We start from the raw sequence: 6,000 nt of genomic DNA on the forward strand, positions 1-6,000 counted from the left end.
TCTTTTTTTGCATTGTTTGTGTGGAAGTGAAATGAATGCTGCAAATTCATTCTGTAGTAACTCAGTATGTTAAGTTCTTAGCACATTTTCTACACTAAGGTTTAGTTTTGTGTCAATTTTTAAATGTGGAAAAATTGAGAAACAAAGATTTGAGTTTTTTATTTTCAAAAATAGAAAACTCTGAAGTATGTTTCTATTTTAAGTGGGAATTAACTTGCTAGTAAATTCAGAGAACTGTTGCTTGTTAAAACTACCTCAGTTGACTGGAATTCAAACCTCCTAGTTCATATGTTTCTAATGTCTTACCTATACGAATTTGTCCTTGTGTTTTTGAATTTTGCTACAAAAACAAATTCCTAAATTGATAAATGGCATGTTAATGAAAAGCAAGTTTTAATTATGCTCCGTGTAATTACTTTATGTAAGTAGCTTTTCTGTTGTAATATCTAATAGTGGATGTAAGGTGAATTTTGAAACCAGTTTTGCATGACTAATAGTTTTGGAATGTGACTCTAGTATTAGATGTAGCTGACATAGATATCTTTTATTTGTCGTTTGTGTCCATTTCAGTGTTAATAGTAAACTAGTTTTACTCAAACCATCTCTTCAGGCATTTGAAATGCATACATAAATCCAAGTCTGGTTTGCAATTTATTCTGGAAGTTACATAATGTATGCAACTCTGAACATGCACATCATGATGCCATTTTGTGATGCATTAAATTTTTGATCTTTGACTTAATTTTACTGTCTCAATTTTATTGAATACTTGTTAAAATTATATCATTTGTATCAGAATTTGCTTTTTAAAAATTTCCTGTCAGTTTATTTTTAGTAAGTTTGCAATGTAGAAAATTTGAGGCAGAGTTCTGAATTTTGGGCTTCTCTGTACTTTTGAAAAAGTAATTACAAAACGTATTCCACAGAATTTGAGGTTTCAGAGTAAAATGCAATGGACTTTAAGTGCAACAAATTTTCCTACACACTACATTGTCATTGTTATCTGTTCAGTGGTGCTAGGATTGAACAATGTCGAGAAGAGTAGTTGTGCAGATATTATCATGTAAATAGTGTATTTCTGATCTTATGTGCAATAAACCATTGGATTATATACCTGTATATTTGCTTTAATAAATCAATAGTAAATATTGTGCGGCACACACTTTGAACCTACTACTTCCTATGTTGTATTTTGAAGGGTGAAGGTTGCCTCCTTGAGGGGGGGGGGGGCGGTGGTTACATGTTTAAAGGACAGTAAAATGTTAGTTTCTTCAATTGGTTGAGAAGAGCTTGATTGCTTTTTCCTATCCTTGTGATTCTTTTATTATTTCCCCTTGAATAAAGTGCCATGGGACATTTTATGCAAAAAGTTCTGTATTGATAAATTGGACTATTATCAGTATAATTATCTTTATTGATTCCAATTCATCTAATTGGACAGCCACTCCTGTGAGCTATTTCATGGGCAAAACCAGCAGACATGGTTGAATAGTGGTAATGGTCCTGGAATGATAATCCAGAAAGCCTACTGCCTGGAGACATGAATCCAAATCCCTAGAGGAATTTAAATGCAAGTAATTAGAATATCTGAAATTAAGCCAGTCTCTGAAATGATGAGCTTGAAACTATTGGATTGTAGTTTAAAACAAAACAATTCCGGTTCATTTATGTCCTTCAGGGAATTGGGAGACCTGTCCCACAGATGAGTCAAGCAACTGCCTGACATTAATATTCAGCACATAAGAACATAAGAAATAGGAGCAGGAGTAGGCCATCTAGCCCTTCGAGCCTGCCCCGCCATTCAATAAGATCATGGCTGATCTGTCGTGTTTCAGTTCCACTTTCCCGCCCTCTCCCCATAACCCTTAATCCCCTCGCTTATCAAAAACCCATCAACCCGCATCTTAAAAATATTTAGCGAGGCAGCCTCCACCACTTCAACGGGCAGAGAATTCCAGAGATTCACCACCCTTTGAGTGAAGAAGTTCCTCCTCAACTCCGTTCTAAACCGCCCCCCCCCCCCTTTTTTTCTTGAGGCTGTGCCCCCTAGTCCTACTGTCCTTTCTGAGCGGGAAGAGTCTCTCCACCTCTATCCTATCCATCCCATTCATCATTTTATATGTCTCAATGAGATCTCCCCTCATTCTTCTAAACTCTAACGAGTACAAGCCTAGTTTATTCAGCCTCTCCTCATAGCTCAACCCCCTCAATTCCGGTATCAGCCTAGTAAACCTCCTCTGCACTCCCTCCAAAGCCAAAATATCCTTGCGTAAGTACGGCGACCAAAACTGCACACAGTACTCCAGCTGCCCTATACAGCCGCAGCAAGACCTCCCTACTTTTATATTCAATCCCCCTCACTATGAAGGCCAGCATCCCATTAGCCTTCCTGACCACCTGCTGCACCTGCAGGCTGGGTTTTTGCGACTCATGCACAAGGACCCCGAGGTCCCTCTGCACCATCGCCTGCTGCAGTTTTTCGCCACATAAGTAATAGTCCTTCCTACCATTATTCCTACCAAAGTGGACCACCTCGCATTTGCCAACATTAAATTCCATTTGCCATTTCCGGGCCCACTCGCCCAGCCTATCTAGATCCTTCTGCAGACTCTCCACACCCTCTGCACAATTTGCCGTTCCACCAATCTTGGTGTCATCAGCAAATTTCGACACCATACACTTGGTTCCCTCCTCCAGATCATCTATATAAATGGTAAATAGCTGAGGCCCCAGCACCGACCCCTGGGGCACTCCACTAGTCACCAACCGCCAATCCGAATAGCACCCATTAACCCCCACTCTCTGCCTCCTATTTGACAACCAATCCTCTTTCCACGCTAACACCCTACCCCCAACTCCATGTCCCCTTACCTTCCGCAATAACCTCTTGAGGTACCTTGTTAAATGCCTTCTGAAAATCAAGAAAGACCACATCCACCGGCTCTCCTCTATCCACCGCCCTAGACACATCCTCATAGAACTCCAATAAATTTGTCAGACACGACTTCTCCCTTAACGAAACTGTGCTGCGTCTGCTCTATCAAGCAATTCCCCTCAAGATGCCTCGCTATTTCCTCCTTGATGACGGATTCTAACATTTTACCTACAACAGATGTTAAACTAACCGGCCTATAATTCCCTGCCTTTTGCCTGGCACCCTTCTTAAACAACGGCGTAACATTTGCCGCTTTCCGATCTTCTGGCACTTCCCCAGAATCCAGCGACGTTTGGAAAATAACCACCAAGGCATCCACTATCACCTCTGCCATTTCTTTCAGAACCCTCGGATGCATTCCATCCGGTCCTGGTGACCCAAATATCTCTCTCACTTTTTCAATGTCCTGTTCCAACACAAAGGCTAGTGGCTAAGGTCAAACATGATTGTCACCTATCACTCCCTTAGCTGATGAATCAGTAGTCCTGCATTTTGTACACAACTTGAATTGAGAATTGAATTACCAGACATATTTGTTCTTTTCTGGGGGCATAGGAGGTAGTGGTTTGTCTCCTAGGGATTGCATGTTAAAGGGATAATTAAATGTTGTGATTGGTGCTATCAAGCCATTCTTGGTGATGTATATTGAATTCCCCCAAAGTTGGCTGAGCTGGTTAAGTACTGAGGTTTTCTGGTGGCAGATGTTATAAGAACTAACACTTCTCAACCTACCTGTCTTGTATGCATCTGCCCATGACAGTATTGGTAAGAGTGACCATTGTACACTGCTAGAGCAGAAAAATCCTGTGGTGTATTGTGTGGCAATATTGCTGTGCTAAATGAGATAGACTCGGAACTGCTTTAGCAGCTTAAAATTGGGCATCCGTGAGCCTCTATGGTCAGAAGTGGAGATGTTCACTGCGCAATAATCAGTACTATTCATATCTCAGAAACTGAAGCAGTGTCTGTATGCAGCAAGACCTGGGCAACATTCAGGTTTGGGCCAGTAAGTAATGTTTGCACCACGCAAGTGTCAGACAATGATCATCAGAACAAGAATGAAACTAACTATCTCACTTGCCTTGACGTTGAGTGGCATGACTATGACTGAATTCCTCTTCTATCAAAATCCCTGGGTTACCATGGACCAGAACTGGACCAGCCACACACATACAGTGACTGAGAGCCAGTCAGAGGTTGGGAATTCCATGGCAAGTAACTCTCCTCCTGACTCCCAAGTTTGTCCACTATTTTCAAGGCACAAGTGTGTTGGCATACTCAGTATTTGCCTGACTAAATAGATTACGTTCTATATTTAAAAAAAAAATGAACACCACAGAGCTCAACACTATCCAGATGGTGTTAGTTTAACCAAATTAAATGTTTATTCCCTCCACCACAAACACATGAGAACAGCAAGATGCCTTCTTTGACAACACCTTCCAACTACCACCTAGAAGCACAAGGACAAACAGATGCATTACAACACCACTGTTTACAAGTTTCATCACAGCTTGGAACAATATCACATTCCTTCACTGGCACTGAGTCAAAATCCTGGAAATCCTTAACAACATTATGGATTCACCTACACCACATGGACTGCAGAAGTTCAAGAAGTTTGCTCATTACAATCTTCTTGAGGGCAGTTGGGATGGACAATAAATGCTGGTCTTGCTAATGCCACATTCCATGAATGGAAAACTTTGAAAATGTTTCCTTTTTAATCTACATGTCAGCCTAGTTCAGGGTACTGTGACCCCAAGGCTTGTGCGTTTTAACTTGAGTACATAACATGAACCAATGCACGAGTGCAGTACAGAGGGAATGTTGAATTATCGAAAATGCTGTCTTTCAAATGCAACTATGAACAGTGGCCTTACCTGCCTGATATGTTTGAAATCACCTATGGAACCTGAAGAGTTCCCTATGTCCTGATGCTAGGGGATTTTCACAGCAACTTCATTTGAGGTGTTAATATAAGCCTACTTGTGACACAAACTTTAAAACTCATTTAGATTAAGTTGTTGACCTGGATTTTGCGATACTAATGGCAGTGAATCTGTCTCATCTGAAACTGATTGCAGCTTCTGGAGTCCATACGTGAACAATTAAATGCAGAAATTCAGAAGCTGATTACTAAGTCTACACTTGTGCAGAGGGTGTGCTATAGAGTAGCCATAGACAAACTGCATTCAACTGAAAATCATTGAACTGATGAGAATTTCTACTTTTGCCCTTTTGCTATATTAAAAAAAACTTGGAAAATAGTTCTTGTGACTGGTGTGTTGCTGGGATTTTAATGGTGTCCTGGGAACTGAATTAGATAACTAAATCCCCAAGTTGTTTGTCATTTAGTAAAATTATGGCTGATCTGCAATCTGCCTTTGTCTCATATCCATTGAATTTTTGTTAAATGAACAAATTAATGTCCATTTTAAAATTAATGTATAGCATCAATTGCCACTTGCAGTTAGAAGTTCTAAACATTTTCCTATCTTGGACAAACGGTTGCAGATTGCAAGGGGAATAGGCATTTCTGCAGACGCAAATGAAACTCCTGGCATGGTATGTTGCCTCCCTGATGCAAGGGTCAAGGATGTCTCAGAGCTGTAGGGCATTCTAGAGGCAAAGGGTGAACAGCCATCTGTCATGGTGCTTATAGGCAGCAACAATATAGGTTTTAATTTAAAAATGAGGTCGTACGAGTATTTAGGGAGTTAGGAATTAAACTAAAAAGTATGACCTCAAAGGTAGTAATCACAGGATCGCTACAATGCCACATCGTAGTAGCCAAGATGAATACGTGGCTTGAGGGAGGGATTCAGATTCCTCGGACGTTGGAACCAGTTCTGAGGGAGATGGGACCAGTGCAAATTGAATGGTTGCAGCTAGGCAGGACCATAACCAATGTCTTAGGAGTGTTTGCTAGTGCTGTTGGAAGGGTTTAAACTAATATGGCAGGGGAGGGGTGGGAACTGATGCAGCAAGTCAGAGGGAAGTAAAGTGGGGACAGACAGACAAAGGGAAAGTGGAAGGCAGAGAAACCAGAGGCAAAAAGGGGC

This window comes from Carcharhinus amblyrhynchos, chromosome 1 (assembly GCF_965287045.1).
Source record: "Carcharhinus amblyrhynchos chromosome 1, sCarAmb.v2.hapA, whole genome shotgun sequence".
NCBI classification, from domain to species: Eukaryota; Metazoa; Chordata; class Chondrichthyes; order Carcharhiniformes; family Carcharhinidae; genus Carcharhinus; species Carcharhinus amblyrhynchos.